The sequence below is a fragment of the Triticum dicoccoides genome, chromosome 4A (genome assembly GCF_002162155.2).
Source record: "Triticum dicoccoides isolate Atlit2015 ecotype Zavitan chromosome 4A, WEW_v2.0, whole genome shotgun sequence".
Taxonomy (NCBI): domain Eukaryota; kingdom Viridiplantae; phylum Streptophyta; class Magnoliopsida; order Poales; family Poaceae; genus Triticum; species Triticum dicoccoides.
Genome location: NC_041386.1, coordinates 154,957,628 through 154,976,822, shown reverse-complemented (window position 1 = coordinate 154,976,822; position 19,195 = coordinate 154,957,628).

Below are 19,195 nucleotides of genomic sequence, written 5' to 3'. Positions count from 1 at the left end.
TCCTCATGACTTCATGCGACGCGCTCTGGTCCAACATAAGCCTGTAGGCCTGTGCGTCTAAAGCGGCCCGCTCTGCGGCCATCCTGGTGTCCTCAGCCGCCAGTTCCGTCTTGGCCTGGGTGATTTGTTCCTTTACCTTTGCAATCTCCGTGTTGTGAACGTCCTGATCTGGCGAATTAACTTCCGCCATAAGCACAGCCAACGCATCAAATAGTTCTGATAGAACCTGAGCCGGCGGGCGCACAGGGCCTCCTGCCCCGGCAGTCGTCGCCGCTGCTGAACTGGAGATCGTTGCCGCGGCTGTCGAAGAATGAAACACTGCTTGTGTTCCGGTCATGAATATTCCAACCCGGTTAGCCAGATCAGAGGGGTCCGGAATACTGTCACCATCGGAATAGCTCTCAATCCGGCCATCTTGTAGCTGATAAAGAGATTCGGTTTCTCCGGTCGAAGATTCGTCACCGAAACAAATGACAGTTGCCCCGCGAAACTCCGATCCGTCCTCATAACTTCCTCCATGGTTCACTCCCACGAAGGCACGCTTCATGGCCGGTTTAACCCGGGCGGATTGCGCACGCTGAGCCGTCTCGACGAGGTCGGTGCAGATGTCCGGCTCAAGGCCCGGTTCACTGATCTTGCCAATGAAAACGTGAATGCTACCAAAGGGGACCCGGTACCCGTACTCAATTGAGCCGGCCTCGGGGCCCCAGCCTGCATCGTCGATGTAGAGCTTGCCGCGACGACTCTTAGTCATCCAGCCTACAGCGTAGCCCTCGAGTCCTTCAAAGCGGCCCTCCAAGAACCGGAAACCATCATGCGATGGCCCCACGGTGGGCGCCAACTGTCGTGGTTTTGTCACGGCAGATGTCCTAGAGAAAGGACTTAGTCGTGGAGCCATCACAACGGGTTAGCTTGAAGGGGTTAAAGCGGACACAAGGACGCAAGAGAGTTTATACTAGTTCGGCCCCTTCGATGAAGGTAAAAGCCTACGTCTAGTTGTGATGGAATTGATGGGTGTTTTGATGACTAGGGAGCAAACAAGCTTCGCCTATGTCTCGAGTTGTTGTCTGTCGTCCTTGAACCACCGCCGGGTCGTCCCCTTATATACATGGGTGATGCCCGTCGGTTTACAGAGTCCCAACACCGGCTCATAGATGTGTCCGGTTTGGTCTCTACTTATTCCTAACTTACAATACAAGTTACATATTGACACCGGTTTACGGCTACAGGCTCTCAACCAATTATGGGTCTTGAGCCCTCATCTACCTTCATGGGCTTTAACATACTTAACTACTGATGAAGTTAACCCGGCCCAGATAGGCCGGTTTACGCCCAGTAGTAATATCCCCAACACATACCGCCTCTATCGTTTGCGCCACCAAAGTCGTTCATATCCTACATCCTTCCGATGAGATAGTAAGCTACCATGGTTAGATTGTTCAAAATGCTGATGCAGGGCTTTATGTCTTGAATGCACTGAACGCAGCACCTCTTGAGGGAATTGAATGGATTCCAGTTGTTTGCGACTTCCTAGACGTCTTTCTAGAAGAACTTCCAGGAATACCCCCTGCTCGGGCTGTCGAGTTCGTTATCGACTTGAAACCATGCACTGTTCCTATTGCCAAACGACCCTACAAGATGCCGCCTCATGAGCTCCTTGAACTTAATGAGGAAATTGATAAATCTCTTCGCAGTGGATTCATTCGTCCAAGTTCCTCAGCTTGGGGAGCACCTTCTCTCTTTGTGAAGAAGAAGGATGGACCGAATCGTTTGGTCCAAGACTATCGTCCTATCAACCAAGCTACAATTCAGAACAAATATCCCCTTCCTCGGATCAATGATCTGTATGATCAACTGGCTAGTTCATCGATATTCTCTAAACTCGACTTAAGGTTGGGTTACCACCAGATCCGTGTTCGTGAAAAGGATATTATAAAGACCGCATTCGTGACTCGTTATGGTTCTTACGAGTACACTGTCATGTCTTTTGGCTTGACCAGTGCTCCAATCACATTCTCCCGTCTGATGAACTACATATTCATGGATTACCTCGACAAGTTCGTCGTAGTCTATCTGGATGATATTCTGGTATATTCGAAGAACAAAGAAGAACATGCTGAGCATCTTCGACTTGTTGTAGAGAAGCTTCGAGAACATGAACTTTATGCCAAGTATTCCAAGTGCGAATTCAGGCTTCCCGAAGTAACCTACCTTGGGCATGTCATATCCAAGGATGGTATTGCCGTCAACCCAGAGCGCATTCAGGCTATTCTTGACTTGACCCCTCCGAAGACTGTCAAGCAAGTCAGAAGCTTTCTAGGACTAGCCAGCTATTGTCGCCGCTTTGTCGAGAACTTATCCAAGATTGCCAAGCCCCTAACTGATCTGCTACACAAAGGCATTAAGTTTGATTGGACTGATAAGTGTTAGGAAATTTTCCAGGCACTCAAGGACAAGCTGACATCTACCCCAGTGCTTGCTCCCCCTAATTCTCGCAAGGACTTCGTCATCTATTGTGATGCTTCACGACAAGGATTAGGTTGTGTCCTAATGCAAGAGCGCAGAGTGATTGCTTATGCCTCCCTTCAAGTGTGTCCTCATGAAGAGAACTACCCAGTTCACGACCTTGAGCTTGCTGCAGTTATCTATGCACTAAAGCTATGGCGACAGTACCTTCTCGGTAATCTATACAAGATCTTCACCGATCATCAGAGTCTGAAGTACCTGTTTACTCAGCCAGATCTGAACCTCCGTCGGTAGCGTTGGATGGAAGCTATTGCTGACTACAACTGCAGTATATCCTATACCCCTGGTAAGGCTAATGGCATGGCCGATGCTTTGAGCCGCAAGTCATATTGCAATAATCAGATGGTCTACAAAGCTCAACCCTACCTTTATGAAGAGCTATGCAAGCTGAACCTTCAAATAGTTCCACACGGTTCTCTGAATAACCTTGTCTAGGAACCAACTCTTCTGAAAGCAATCAAGTCTGCTCAAGCCAAAGATGCTGATGAAAAGGGATCTTGCCTTAGAGAAATCTAGAGATTTCTCACTTGGTGAAGATGGAACCTTATACTTCAGAGATCATATTGTAGTACCCCGGTTCGAGCTTATGACAGAGAAGGTGATGAAAGAAGCGCATGACACCCCTCTCTCTATTCATCCAGGAAGTACCAAGATGTACTTAGACATTCGTCAGAAGTATTGGTGGTCCAAGATGAAGCAAGATATTGCTCGATATACCGAAGAATGTGACGTTTGTCGTCGTGTCAAAGCAGAACATCAGAAATCGACTGGACTTCTACAACCTCTCCCTATTCCTAAATGGAAATGGGATAAGATTCACATGGACTTTGTCACTGGCCTTCCCAAGTCTCAGAAAGGTAATGATGCTATCTTTGTCGTCATCGACCAATTTTCGAAAGTTGCTCACTTTCTGCCAGTCAAGGAGACAATCACTGCTAGTCAATTAGCAAACTTGTATATCTCCAGAATAGTGTCACTCCACGGCATTCCGAAGGAGATGAGTTCAGACCGCGATAGTATATTCACTTTGAAGTTCTGGGATAGTTTCCAAGAGGCAATGGGAACTCATATTACCTGGAGCACTGCTTCATCCCCAATCCCAAGGCCAAGTTGAGTGAGTCAATCAAGTTCTTGAAGACATGCTTCGAGAATGCATTATTTCTTTCGGCAAGAAGTGGGAAGAATCTCTCCCTTATGCAGAGTTCTCTTATAACAACAGCTATCAAGCTATCTTGAAGATGTCACCCTTCGAAGTGCTCTATGGACGTAAGTGTCGAACCCCTCTGAATTGGTCAGAAACTGGGGAACAGGCGCTCATTGGTCCGGACATTATTCAACAAGCTGAAGAGCGGGTTCGCATTGTCCGTGATAATCTCAAGGCGGCCCAGTCCCGCCAGAAGAGCAACTATGACCGGAAACACTGGGTTCAACTTATCAACCTGGTGAACAAGCTTATTTGCGTGTCACTCCTTTGAGAGGCACTCATCGGTTCAGAGTCAAGGGCAAGCTTGCTCCATGCTACATTGGTCCTTTCCACATTCTCTCCCGTCGTGGACTGGTGGCTTATCAACTGGAGTTGCCACCTCAGTTCTATCACGTCCATGACATCTTCCACGTGTCGCAACTTCGTCGATGCTTCAAGCATCCAGAACGTGAAGTGGATCCAGAATTGATTGAAGTTCAAGATGATCTCACTTACAAAGAGCATCTTATCTGCATTCTTGAAGAAGCTGAACGTCGAACCCACCAGAAGGTTACCAAGTTCCTCAAGGTGCAATGGTCGAATCATACTAAAGATGAAGCCACTTGGGAACGCGAAGATAACCTCCAGGCTGAATACCCCGATCTTTTCCCTTCTACCTCTTAATTCTCGGGACGAGAATTTCCTTTATAGGACGAGTGTTGTAACATCCCAGTGTAATGATGCTACAGTAATCCCTGAGATCAAGCTAATCATTTTGCTATAGCAGTGCTTAGTCACTTTGATCAATATTCCTTTTAAATTCCAGTTGAACTCAAATTCTAATTCTGAGTGAAATTCAAAAATGCTCAAACATGCATACTAAAATGGTCAAGTCGTTTCAAATACTCATTTGGTAATATTGGTTGAGAAACCAAAATTTTATAGAAAGTTTAGATGCACTAAAATAAAATAAAAGTTAACAGAGAAAACAAAATAAAAAAAACATAAAAGGGGAGAGGCCCCGTCCCTCACTGGGCCTCGTCCCAGGTAACCCCCAGGCCGGCCCACACGCCCCCCTCTCTGGCCTACAAGGCCACCCCGACCCAAACCCAAGCGCTAACCACCTCCACTCCCCCACGAATTTCTCTCTCCCTTTCCCGATCCGATCTGGATCAGGCCGCTCCCCCCTTCCCCCCGCTGCGTCCCAGACGCCACCGTCGCTCAGGGCCCCCCTCGTCGGAGCCTCCTGACGCGACCAACACCGTCGCCCCACACCACCCCGCCGAACCTCCTCGAACCCATCGTGTCACTGCTCGCCTCCCGAACTCCTCCTCTCCATCGCGCGTCGCCCGCTTGAGGCCTCTGCCTCGCCGTCACCAACCAATGTCGTGGCCTGACCTCGCTGGCCTTGCACACCGCGACCAGCTCGTCCCGCTCCCCCTCGCGCTTCCGCCCACCTGCGCCGCAGACGCCCCGCGCCGCTCCTCCCGTGCCACCCGCTCGCTCTGGCCTCGTCCAAGCCATCGCCCCGGTGCCCCTGGCTCCGGTGACCCAGGCCCGTTCCTGGCCGCGCCCTGCCACTGACTACCGCCGCTGCCCAGGCATCACCCTGCTCCCCGCCCAGTGGTGGCCTTGGGCACGGGCGCCCGCTAACCCGCCCCGCTAGGCCGCTGAGCCTATGACAACGGGGCCCCACGGGCCTCTTCTCTTAAAAAATGTAAATGAAAAAACTTTATCAAAATATAATTAAATAATTAACTTAATTAAAATGGTTTAATTAAACTAATTATTTAGTTAACTGATGTCTACTACACAACCTTCTTCTTGTAGATGTTGTTGGGCCTCCAAGTGCAGAGGTTTGTAGGACAGTAGCAAATTTCCCTCAAGTGGATGACCTAAGGTTTATCAATCAGTGGGAGGCGTAGGATGAAGACGGTCTCTCTCAAACAACCCTGCAACCAAATAAGAAAGAGTCTCTTGTGTCCCCAACACACCCAATACAATGGTAAATTGTATAGGTGCACTAGTTCGGCGAAGAGATGGTGATACAAGTGCAATATGGATGGTAGATAAAGATTTCTGTAATCTGAAAATATAAAAATAGCAAGGTAACTAATGATAAAAGTGAGCACAAACAGTATTGCAATGCGTTGAAACAAGGCCTAGGGTTCATACTTTCACTAGTGCAAGTTCTCTCAACAATAATAACATAATTGGATCATATAACTATCCCTCAACATGCAACAAAGAGTCACTCCAAAGTCACTAATAGCGGAGAACAAACGAAGAGATTATGGTAGGGTACGAAACCACCTCAAAGTTATCCTTTCTGATCAGTCTATTCAAGAGTCCGTAGTAAAATAACACGAAGCTATTCTTTCCGTTCAATCTATCATAGAGTTCGTACTAGAATAATACCTTAAGACACAAATCAACCAAAACCCTAATGTCACCAAGATACTCTAATGTCACCTCAAGTATCCGTGGGTATGAGTATACGATATGCATCACACAATCTCAGATTCATCTATTCAACCAACACAAAGAACTTCAAAGAGTGCCCCAAAGTTTCTACTGGAGAGTCAAGACGAAAACGTGTGCCAACCCCTATGCATAAGTTCACGTGGTCACGGAACTCGCAAGTTGATCACCAAAACATACATCAAGTGGATCACGTGATATCCCATTGTCACCTCAGATAAGCACATGCAATACATACATCAAGTGTTCTCAAATCCTCAAAGACTCAATCTGATAAGATAACTTCAAAGGGAAAACTCAATTCATCAAAAGAGAGTAGAGGGGGAGAAACATCATAAGATCTAACTATAATAGCAAAGCTCGTGATACATCAAGATCGTACCACCCCAATAACATGAGAGAGAGAGATCAAACACATAGCTATTGGTACATACCCTCAGCCCTGAGGGAGAACTACCCCCTCCTCATCATGGAGAGCACCGGGATGATGAAGATGGCCACCGGAGAGGGATTCCCCCCTCCGGCAGGGTGCCGGAATGGGTCTAGATTGGTTTTCAGTGGCTATGGAGGCTTCTAGCGGCGGAACTCCCGATCTATTCTGCTCCTTGAAGTTTTTAGGGTATATGGAGCCACGAGGGGCCCACAAGGGTGGGGGCGCGCCCAGGGGGCAGGCGCGCCTCCCTGCCTCGTGGCCACCTCGAAGCTTCCTTGACTTCAACTCCAAGTCTCCTAGATCATGTTCGTTCAAAAAATCACGCTCCCGAAGGTTTCATTCCGTTTAGACTCTGTTTGATATTCCTTTTCTACGAAACACTGAAACAAGGGGGAAAACAAAAACTGGCACTGGGCTCTAGGTTAATAGGTTAGTCCCAAAAATAATATAAAAGTGTTAAATAAAGCCCATTAACATCTACAACAGATAATATAATAGCATGGAGGAATCAAAAATTATAGATACGTTGGAGACGTATCAAGCATCGCCAAGCTTAATTATTGCTCGTCCTCGAGTAGGTAAATGATAAAAAAGAATTTTTGATGTGGAATGCTTTCTAACATATTTCTCAATGTATTTTTTATTTATTGTGGCATGAATGTTTAGATCCGAATGATTCAAGATAAAAGTTTAATATTGACATAAAAATAATAATACTTCAAGCATACTAACTAAGCAATTATGTCTTCTCAAAATAACATGGCCAAAGAAAGTTCATCCCTACAAAATCATATAGTTTGGTAATGCTCCATTTTCGTCACACAAGAATGTTCTCATCATGCACAACCCCGATGACAAGCCAAGCAATTGTTTCACAGTTTAGTAATCTCAAACTTTTTGCAACTTTCACGCAATACATGAGGGTGAGCCATGGATATAGCACGATGGGTGGAATAGAATATAATGAAGGGGGTTATGTGGAGAAGACAAAAAAGGAGAAAGTTTCACATCGACGCGGCTAATTAATGGGCTAGGGAGATGCCCATCAATTGATGTCAATGCAAGGAGTAGGGATTGCCATGCAACGGATGCACTAGAGCTATAAATGTATGAAAGCTCAACAAAAGAAACTAAGTGGGTGTGCATCCAACTTGCTTGCTCACGATGACCTAGGGCACTTGAGGAGGCCCATTGTTGGAATATACAAGCCAAGTTCTATAATGAAAAATTCCCACTAGTATATGAAATTGACAAAACAAGAGACTCTCTATCATAAAGATCATGGTGCTAATTTGAAGCACAAGTGTGGAAAAAGGATAGTAGCATTGCCCCTTTTATTTTCTTTTTTTCTTTTTTTGGGCCTTCCTTTTTTTATTTGGCCTTTCTCTTTTTAGGACAATGCTCTATTAATGATGATCATCACACTTCTATTTATTTACAACTCAATGATTACAACTCGATACTAGAACAAGATATGACTCTATATGAATGCCTCCAGCGGTGTACCGGGATGGGCAATGAATCAAGAGTGACATGTACGATAAATTATGCATGGTGGCTTTGCCACAAATACGATGTCAACTACATGATCATGCAAAGCAATATGACAATGATGAAGTGTGTCATAATAAACGGAACGGTGGAAAGTTGCATGGCAATATATCTCGGAATGGCTATGGAAATGCCATAATAGGTAGGTATGGTGGCTGTTTTGAGGAAGATATAAGGAGGCTTATGTGTGATAGAACACATCGTATCACGGGGTTTGGATGCACCGGCGAAGTTTGCACCAACTCTCAACGTGAGAAAGGGCAATGCACGGTACCGAAGAGGCTAGCAATGATGGAAGGATAAGAGTGCGTATAATCCATGGACTCAACATTGTAAAGAACTCACATACTTATTGCAAAAATCTACAAGTCATCAAAAACCAAGCACTACGTGCATGCTCCTAGGGGGGTAGATTGGTAGGAAAAGACCATCGCTCGTCCCCGACCGCCACTCATAAGGAAGACAATCAAATAACACCTCATGTTTCAAATTTGTTACATAACATTTACCATACGTGCATGCTACGGGACTTGCAAACTTCAACACAAGTATTTCTCATATTCACAATTACTCAACTAGCACAACTCTAATATCACTATCTTCATATCTCAAAACAATTATCAAGCATCAAACTTCTCTTAGTATTCAATGCACTTATATGAAAGTTTTTATTATATCAAAGCAAATTACCATGCTGTTCTAAAGGACTCTCAATATAATATAAGTGAAGCATGAGAGATCAATTATTTCTATAGAATAAAACCACCACCGTGCTCTAAAAGACATAAGTGAAGACTAGAGCAAATGACAAACTACTCCAAAAGATATAACTGAAGATCAATGAGTAGTTGAATAATTATGCAACTATGTGAAGACTCTCCCATTTAATAATTTCAGATCTTGATATTTTATTCAAACAGCAAGAAAAACAAAGTAAAATGACATTCTAAGAATGGCAAACATCATGTGAAGAAGCAAAAACTTAGGATCAACCGAAATTAACTGATAGTTGTTGAAGAAGAAAGGTGGGATGCCAACCGGGGCATCCCCAAGCTTAGACGCTTGAGACTTCTTGAAATATTATCTTGGGATGCCTTGGGCATCCCCAAGCTTGAGCTTTTGTGTCTCCTTAATTCCTCTCATATCACGGTCTCCCTAAATCTCATCATCCACACAAAACTCAACAAGGACTCGTTAGATAAGTTAGTATAAACCAATGCAAAAACCTTAGCATACTCTACTGTAGAAAATCACTAAAATTATTATTCAAAATTGCATACTAAATGCCTCTGCATATATAATAGTCCTATCCTCAAATAGAATCATTAAAGAAGCAAACATATGCAAACAATGCAAACATAACAGCAATCTACCTAAACAGGACCGTCTGTAAAGAGTGCAGCAAGATCCACACTTCCCTACCTCCAAAAATTATGAAAGAAAGTTCCACTGTAGTAAATTTATCAGAGTTTATTATGCAAAGGGTTTCAACATTTTATCACATTCTGACTTTTCTAGGGAATATTTGCAACAGCGGTAACTTTATGTTTTCAAACAGCAACATGTGGACTTGTAAAATAGGCATAGTAAAGGCTATCAATGCCACTTTTATTGAAATAAAAGATGCAAAACATTGTTCTAAATAACAGCAAGCAAATCCTAACAAAATAAATTGATGCTCCAAGCAAAACACATATCTTGTGGTGAATAAAAATATAGCTCCAAGTTAGCGATGAACGAAGACGAAAGAGGGGATGCCTTCCGGGGCATCCCCAAGCTTAGGCTCTTGCCACTCCTTATTCCATAGTCCATCAAATCTTTAAAGATCTACTGCAGTTGGAATTGGTATTTTATCGCTCTCTGGTAAAAAATGAAAATTATTCTCGTGAGTGCATACTTTCTGTTTTTTACAGCAAGATCAAATAACAATCACCCAAGAAGGTCCTAAAGGCTTTACTTGGCACAAACACTAATTAAAACATAAAACCACATCTAAATCGAGGCTAGATGAATTATTTATTACTAAACAGGAACAAAAAGCAAGTAACAAAAATAAAAATTGGGTTGCCTCCCAACAAGCGCTATCGTTTAACGCCCCTAGCTAGGCATGATGATTTCAATGGTGCTCACATAAAAGATAAGAATTAAAACATAAAGAGAGCATCATGAAGAATATTACTGGCACATTTAAGTCTAACCCACTTCCTATGCATATGGATTTTGTGAGCAAACAACTTATGGGAACAATAATCAACTAGCATAGGAAGGCAAAACAAGCATAACTTAAAAACTTTATGCACATAGAGAGGAAACTTGGTATTATTGCAATTCCTACAAGCATATGTTCATACCTCATAATAATTTTCAGTAGCATCATGAATGAATTCAACAATATAACTATCACATAGAGCATTCTTTTCATGATCTACTTGTATGCAAAGTTGACACTCTTCCAAAATAGTGGGATTAACATTAAGTAAAGTCACGACCTCTCCAAACCCACTTTCATAATTATCACAATAAGATTCAACATCCTCCAAAATAGTGGGATCATTACTTCCTAAAGATGACACTCTTCCAAACCCACTTTCATCAATATAATCATCATAAATAGGAGGCATGCTATCATCAAAATAAATTTGCTCATCAAAACTTGGGGGACAAAAAATATCATCTTCATCAAACATAGCATCTCCAAGCTTGTGGCTTTGCATATCATTAGCATCATGGATATTCAAAGAATTCATACTAACAACATTGAAATCATGCTCATCATCCAAAAATTTAGTGCCAAACATTTTAATGCATTCTTCTGCTAACACTTTGGCACAATTATCGGAATCCTTATTTTCATGAAAGACATTAAAAAGATGAAGCATATGAGGTACCCTCAATTCCATTTTTTTTGTAGTTTTCTTTTATAGACTAAACTAGTGACAAAACAAGAAACTAAAAGATTCGATTGCAAGATCTAAAGATATACCTTCAAGTGCTAACCTCCCGGCAACGACGCCAGAAAAGAGCTTGATGTCTCCTACACAACCTTCTTCTTGTAGATGTTGTTGGGCCTCCATGTGCGGAGGTTTGTAGGACAGTAGCAAATTTCCCTCAAGTGGATGACCTAAGGTTTATCAGTCAGTGGGAGGCGTAGGATTAAGATGGTCTCTCTCAAACAACCCTGCAACCAAATAAGAAAGAGTCTCTTGTGTCCCCAACACACCCAATACAATGGTAAATTGTATAGGTGCACTAGTTCGGCGAAGAGATGGTGATACAAGTGCAATATGGATGGTAGATAAAGGTTTTTGTAATCTGAAAATATAAAAATAGCAAGGTAACTAATGATAAAAGTGAGCACAAACGGTATTGCAATGCGTTGAAACAAGGCCTAGGGTTCATACTTTCACTAGTGCAAGTTCTCTCAACAATAATAACATAATTGGATCATATAACTATCCCTCAACATGCAACAAAGAGTCACTCCAAAGTCACTAATAGCGGAGAAAAAACGAAGAGATTATGGTAGGGTACGAAACCACCTCAAAGTTATCCTTTCTGATCAGTCTATTCAAGAGTCCGTTGTAAAATAACACGAAGCTATTCTTTCCGTTCAATCTATCATAGAGTTCGTACTAGAATAACACCTTAAGACACAAATCAACCAAAACCCTAATGTCACCTAGATACTCCAATGTCACCTCAAGTACTCCGTGGGTATGATTATACGATATGCATCACACAATCTCAGATTCATCTATTCAACCAACACAAAGAACTTCAAAGAGTGCTCCAAAGTTTCTACCGGAGAGTCAAGACGAAAACGTGTGCCAACCCCTATGCATAAGTTCACGAAACTCGCAAGTTGATCACCAAAACATACATCAAGTGGATCACGAGATATCCCATTGTCACCTCAGATAAGCACATGCAAGACATACATCAAGTGTTCTCAAATCCTCAAAGACTCAATCCGATAAGATAACTTCAAAGGGAAAACTCAATTCATCACAAGAGACTAGAGGGGGAGAAACATCATAAGATCCAACTATAATAGCAAAGCTCGCGATACATCAAGATCGTACCACCTCAAGAACACGAGAGAGAGAGAGAGAGAGAGAGAGAGAGAGAGAGAGAGAGATCAAACACATAGCTACTAGTACATACCCTCAGCCCTGAGGGAGAACTACTCCCTCCTCGTCATGGAGAGCACCGGGATGATGAAGATGGCCACCGGAGAGGGATTCCCCACCTCCGGCAGGGTGCCAGAACGGGTCTAGATTCGTTTTCGGTGGCTACGGAGGCTTTTGGAAGCGGAACTCCCGATCTATTCTGCTCCTCGAAGTTTTTAGGGTATATGGATATATATATAGGCAAAAGAAGTCGGTCAGGGGAGCCACGAGGGGCCCACGAGGGTGGGGGCACGCCCAGGGGGCAGGCGCGCCTCCCTGCCTCGTGGCCACCCGAAAGCTTCCTTGACTTCAACTCCAAGTCTCCTGGATCACGTTCGTTCCAAAAATCACGCTCCCGAAGGTTTCATTCCGTTTGGACTCCGTTTGATATTCCTTTTCTGTGAAACACTGAAACAAGGGAAAAAACAGAAACTGGCACTCGGCTCTGGGTTAATAGGTTAGTCCCGAAAATAATATAAAAATGTAATATAAAGCCCATTAACATCCAAAACAGATAATATAATAGCATGGAGCAATCAAAAATTATAGATACGTTGGAGACGTATCATTAACCTAGCTAATCTATAATTAATTAACTGAGTATATGACAGTGGGACCCCTCTGTCAGTTTAACCGGTCAACAGGTCAAAGTTGACTGCTAACATCAATCTGACCTTGTGCTGATGTCATATTCTCCTTTTTCTGATCTATTTTAAATGATAATAATATTAGAAAATCATTTTAAAACTTTAAAAATTAATATAAAATAATCCTTAGCTCGGATGAAAAAAATTCTACATGAAAGTTGCTCACAATGACGAGACGAATCCGAATATGCAGCCCGTTCATCCGCCACACATCCCTAGTATAGTGAACATGCAACTTTCCCCCTCTGGTTCACCTGTCCGAAAATGCCTAACCCCGTGGAAACATTCCCGCATGTTCTCCCCCTTCGTCGATATCGTGTAGCACCGCGTTAGATCATGTCTAGCTCTGCATGTTCTTTTGTTATGCCCCTGTTTGCTCTGTATTTACTGTTTCTTCCCCCTCTTCTCTCCGATAGACCCCGAGACCGATGTTAATGCCCTTGTGATCGACTACGTTGACGATGACACTTCTTCCTTTTCAACAGAGCTTCCAGGCAAGCAAAGCCCCCCTTGAGCATTCCGATATCACCCATTTCTTTCCCTCTCATGCTTGCATTAGAACTGCTACTGCTTTCTGTATGACCCTACTCTGATGCATAGCTTGTTTTTGTTACCTGCTTATTGTTACCTACCTGCTTATCCTAAACTGCTTAGTATAGGTTGGTCAGTGATCCATCAGTGACCCACACCTTGTCCTTGTTGCCCCGCTTTATGTTCGATGTCTCGATCAACGTGATGGACGTCCAGGCCTCGACACCACACATCACCCCCTAGTTGTATGACTCTACAGAGTTACTATCGAGTGTCAAGGGTGACACGTCATACATCACTCCTGATGAGATCTCTGTAGTGTAGCTATTCGGTCGTGGTCATCGAGGGTGATTTCCTCCTTAACCACTTCTGATACGACTCTGTCTTGCAACCCCTCAAGTATGAACCTCGAGGGTGGTTCCTCTTATGTTCACCTTGATGATTACATCGAGTGGAATCCATCGAGGGTGGTTCCTCAGGGTTTCCCTTGGTGTTAGACACACCGTTACTATGGTTACTATGACTTTACAACTGTTACTTGGAAAGGCGGGTCGACCCTGAGGGGTACCCGCGAGTGATGTGGAGACGAGTTGACCTGGAGGGTAGCCGAGAGTTGAACACGAGGCATGGCTGGGCATTCTTAGCCCTTGCCACAAGTACTCGAGATGGGGCGACGGGGTCACATCTTTCATGAGTCTCTGCTCGTGACCGCACTACCAACACACTAATGGTTTGGATATTTGATCCGAGGGGCCTTTGGCCTGATAGCACTAACCATTACGTGGGCATAGTATGGGTGTTCTGCGTTGTATGCATCAGCCGAAGCTTATTAGACGTCAACGACTGAGTGACGCGCGCCGGGTTGGACTGGTACGCTCCTGTCTTTTTAAGGAGGTAGCTAGGTCTGCTCACTGGCCGCCCACGCAACGTGTAGGAGTTCCCGGGGCGATGGCCCAAGACCCCTGGGGCCATAGGTTTAGTCAGGCGTGCTGACCTCTCTATTAAACCTAGGTCGGGTTGCGGCGTATTGTTTGGTCGAGGCCGGGCATGACCCAGTAAAGCGTGTCCGGCCGGAGTTAATCGATCTTGGTGGGTAAGTTGGTGCACCCCTGCAGGGAAGAAAACATCTATCGATAGCCTGTCCTACGGTAACAGACACTTGGAGTTGTATCCCGATCGATACAACTAGAACTGGATACTTGAGGTGATAACTGGATAGTATGGCTATGGGATTGCTTTCTCGCAGGGAGTCAAGAAAGGATCTCTGGCTGAGGTTGATAACACTACTACTACTTTACATTATGTTGATCTGTACTCTTCTAAATGTTGCAAGATGCTTGAAGATGCTAGTCTTCGATAGGCTAGGCTTTCCTCTTCTCTTCTGGCATTCTGCAGTTTAGTCCATAGATACAGCCCATTTCCTTTGATATATATGCATACTTAGTTTAGATCTGATGTAAGTCTTGCGAGTACTTTGGATGAGTACTCACGGTTGCTTTGCTACCTCTTTTTCTCCCATACCCGATTGTTGCGACCAGATGACGGATCCCAGGAGCCAGACGACACCACTGATGATTACTACTACCCCGACGGTGCCTACTACTACGTGACGGCCGCTGACGACCTGGAGTAGTTAGGAGACTCCCAGGTAGGAGACCTTGCCTTTTTGATCATAGATTCTTTTGTGCTAGCCTTCTTAAGGCAAACTTGTTTAAATTATGTATGTACTCAGATATTGTTGCTTCCACCGACTCTTGTGTATTCGAGTTGATGTATTCGAGCCCTCGAGGCCCCTGGCTTGTAATATAAAGCTTGTATTATTTTAATTTGTGTCTAGAGTTGTGTTGTGATATCTTCCTGTGAGTCCTTGATCTTGATCGTACACTTTTGCGTGTATGATTAGTGTACGATTGAATCGAGGGCGTCACACAAGGGGTGCACCCCAAATAGGCCAAATCCTACTTGGAGTCTTCCCCAATTCGGCCTCCCCCCTGCCATAATTGTCGGAAGGAAAAAGGCAAGAGGGAAGAAGAGAAGGAAGGGGGCGAACCCCCTCTTCTCCTTCTCCCATTCGGCCTCCTGCCATAAGGGGCACGCGCCACCCCTTGTGGGATGGTGTACTCCCCTCCCATGGCCCATGTGGCCCATATGTTCCCCTTGGGGGTTCCGGTAACCCCTCCGGTACTCTAATAAATACCCGATACACTCCAGAACACTTCCCTTGTCCGAATACTATCATCCTATACATTGATCTTTACCTCTCGATCATTTCGAGACTCCTCATCATGTCCGTGATCTTATCTGGTACTCCGAACAACATTCGGTCACCAAACCACATAACTCATTGATACGTCCATTTTGCATCATACTTTTATATCGATATTTATTGCATTATGGGGTGTTATTACACATTATGTCACAATACTTATGCCTATTCTCTCTTATTTTCCAAGGATTGCATGAAGAGGGGGAATGCCGGCATCTGGAATTCTGGGCTGGAAAAGGAGCAAATATTAGAGACCTATTCTCCACATCTCCAAAAGTCCTAAAACTCCACGGGAGTTATTTTTAGAATATACAAAAAATACTGAGCGAAGAAAGTACCAGAGGGGGGCCACCCACCATCCACGAGGGTGGGGAAGCGCCCTACCCCCCCGTGCGCGCCCCCTGCCTAGTGGCCCCCTAGTGGCCCTCTGATGCCCATCTTTGGCTATATGGAGCCTTTCGTCGAGGAAAAAAATCATAAGCAAGCTTTCGGGAAGAAACTCTGCCGGCACGAGACGGAAACAATCTAGGGCTCCGGCAGAGCTGTTCTGCCGGGGAAACTTCCCTCTGGGAGGGGGGAATCATCACCATCGTCATCACTAACGATCCTCTCATCGGGAGGGGGTCAATCTCCATCAACATCTTCACCAGCACCATCTCATCTCAAACCCTAGTTCATCTCTTGTATCCAATCTTTGTATCCAAACCTCAGATTGGTACCTGTGGGTTGCTAGTAGTGTTGATTACTCCTTGTAGTTGATGCTAGTTGGTTTACTTGGTGGAAGATCATATGTTCAGATACATTATGCATATTAATACCCCTCTGATTATGAACATGAATGTGCTTTCTGAGTAGTTACGTTTATTCCTGAGGACATGGGAGAAGTCTTGCTATAAGTAGTCATGTGAATTTGGTATTCGTTCGATATTTTGATGAGATGTATGTTGTCATCCCTCTAGTGGTGTCATGTGAACGTCGACTACATGACACTTCACCATTGTTTGGGACTAGAGGGAGGCATTGGGAAGTAATTAGTAGATGATGAGTTGCTAGAGTGACAGAAGCTTAAACCCTAGTTTATGTGTTGCTCCGTAAGGGGCTGATTTGGATCCATATGTTTCATGCTATGGTTAGGTTTACCTTAATACTTCTGTTGTAGTTGCAGATGCTTGCAATAGGGGTTAATCATAAGTGGGATGCTTGTCCAAGTAAGGGCAGTACCCAAGCACCGGTCCACCCAGATATCAAATTATCAAAGTACCGAACGCGAATCATATGAGCGTGATGAAAACCAGGTTGACGATAATTCCCATGTCCTCAGGAGCGCTTTCCTTCATATAAGAGTTTGTCCAGGCTTGTCCTTTGCTACAAAAAGGATTGGGCCATCTTGCTACACCTTTTTTACTTTTATTACTTGCTACTCGTTACAAATTACCTGATCACAAAACTATCTGTTACCGATAATTTCAGTGCTTGCAGAGAATACCTTACTGAAAACTGCTTATCATTTCCTTCTGCTTCTCGTTGGGTTCGACACTCTTACTTATCGAAAAGGCTACCATAGATCCCCTACACTTGTGGGTCATCAAGACTCTTTTCTGGCGCCATTGCCGGGGAGTGAAGCGCCTTTGGTAGGTGGAATTTGGTATGGAAAAAATTATATAGTGTGCTAAAATTTACTATCACTTGTTACTATGGAACATAATCCTTTGAGGGGCTTGTTCGGGGTATCTTCACCCCGACCAGTAGAGCAAAGAGTTGCTCCTCAACCTACTGAACCTACTGAAAATGTTTACTTTGAAATTCCTTCGGGTATGATAGAGAAACTACTAGCTAATCCTTTTGCAGGAAATGGAACATTGCATCCTCATTTACACTTAATCTATATATGTGGATGAAGTTTGTGGATTATTTAAGCTTGCAGGTATGCCCGATGATGTTATCAAGAAGAAGGTCTTCCCTTTATATTTGAAGGGAGAGGCATTGACATGATATAGGCTATGTGATGATATTGGACAATGGAATTACCAACAATTGAAATTGGAATTTCATCAGAAGTTTTATCCTATCCATCTTGTTCATCGTGATCATAATTATATATATAATTTTTGGCCTCGCAAAGGAGAAAGCATCGCTCAAGCTTCGGGGAGGCTTAAGTCAATGTTATATTCATGCCCCAATCATGAGCTCTCAAGAGAAATGATTATTCAAAAAATTTATGCTCGGCTTTCTCCCAATAATCGCTCCATGCTCGATACTTCTTGTACTGGATCTTTTATGATGAAGACTGTTGAATTCAAATGGGATTTATTGGAAAGAATTAAACGCAACTCTGAATGTTGGGACCTCGACGAAGGTAAGGAGTTAGGTATAGCACCTAAGTTTGATTGTGTTAATTCTTTTATGGATACCGATGTTTTTCGTGAATTTAGCACTAAATATGGACTTGACTCTAAGATAGTAGCTTCTTTCTATGAATCCTTTGCTACTCATGTTGATCTCCCAAAGTGTAACGCCCCGAGACTGTTGCACCAGGTGTTGCTACGTCTTGAGCTTGCGTTGGTTTTCCCCGAAGAGGAAGGGATGATGCGGCAGAGTAGCGTAAGTATTTCCCTCAGTTATTGAGAACCAAGGTATCAATCCAGTAGGAGGCCACGCTCAAGTCCCTCGTACCTGCACAAAACGATAGCTACTCGCAGCCAACGCGATTAGGGGTTGTCAATCCCTTCACGGTCACTTACGAGAGTGAGATCTGATAGATATAATATTTTTGGTATTTTTGGTATAAAGATGCAAAGTAAAAAAGTAAAAGCAAAGCAAGATTAAAGTAATGGAGATTGATATGATGAGAATAGACCCGGGGGCCATAGGTTTCACTAGTGGCTTATCTCAAGAGCATAAGTATTCTACGGTGGGTGAGCAAATTACTGTTGAGCAATTAACAGAACTGAGCATAATTATGAGAATATCTAGGCATGATCATGTATATAGGCATCACATCCGTGACAAGTAGATCAAAACGATTCTGCATCTACTACTATTACTCCACCCATCGACCGCTATCCAGCATGCATCTAGAGTATTAAGTTAAAAACAGAGTAACGCCTTAAGCAAGATGACATAATGTAGAGAGATAAATTCATGCAATATGAAATAAACCCCATCTTGTTATCCTTGATGGCAATGATACAATACGTGCCTTGTTGCTCCTTCTGTCACTGGGTAAGGACACCGCAAGATCAAACCCAAAGCTAAGCACTTCTCCCATGGCAAGAACTACCAATCTAGTTGGCCAAACCAAACGGATAATTCGAAGAGACTTGCAAAGATAACCAATCATATATAAAAGAATTCAGAGAAGATTCAAATATTATTCATAGATAGACTTGATCATAAACCCACAATTCA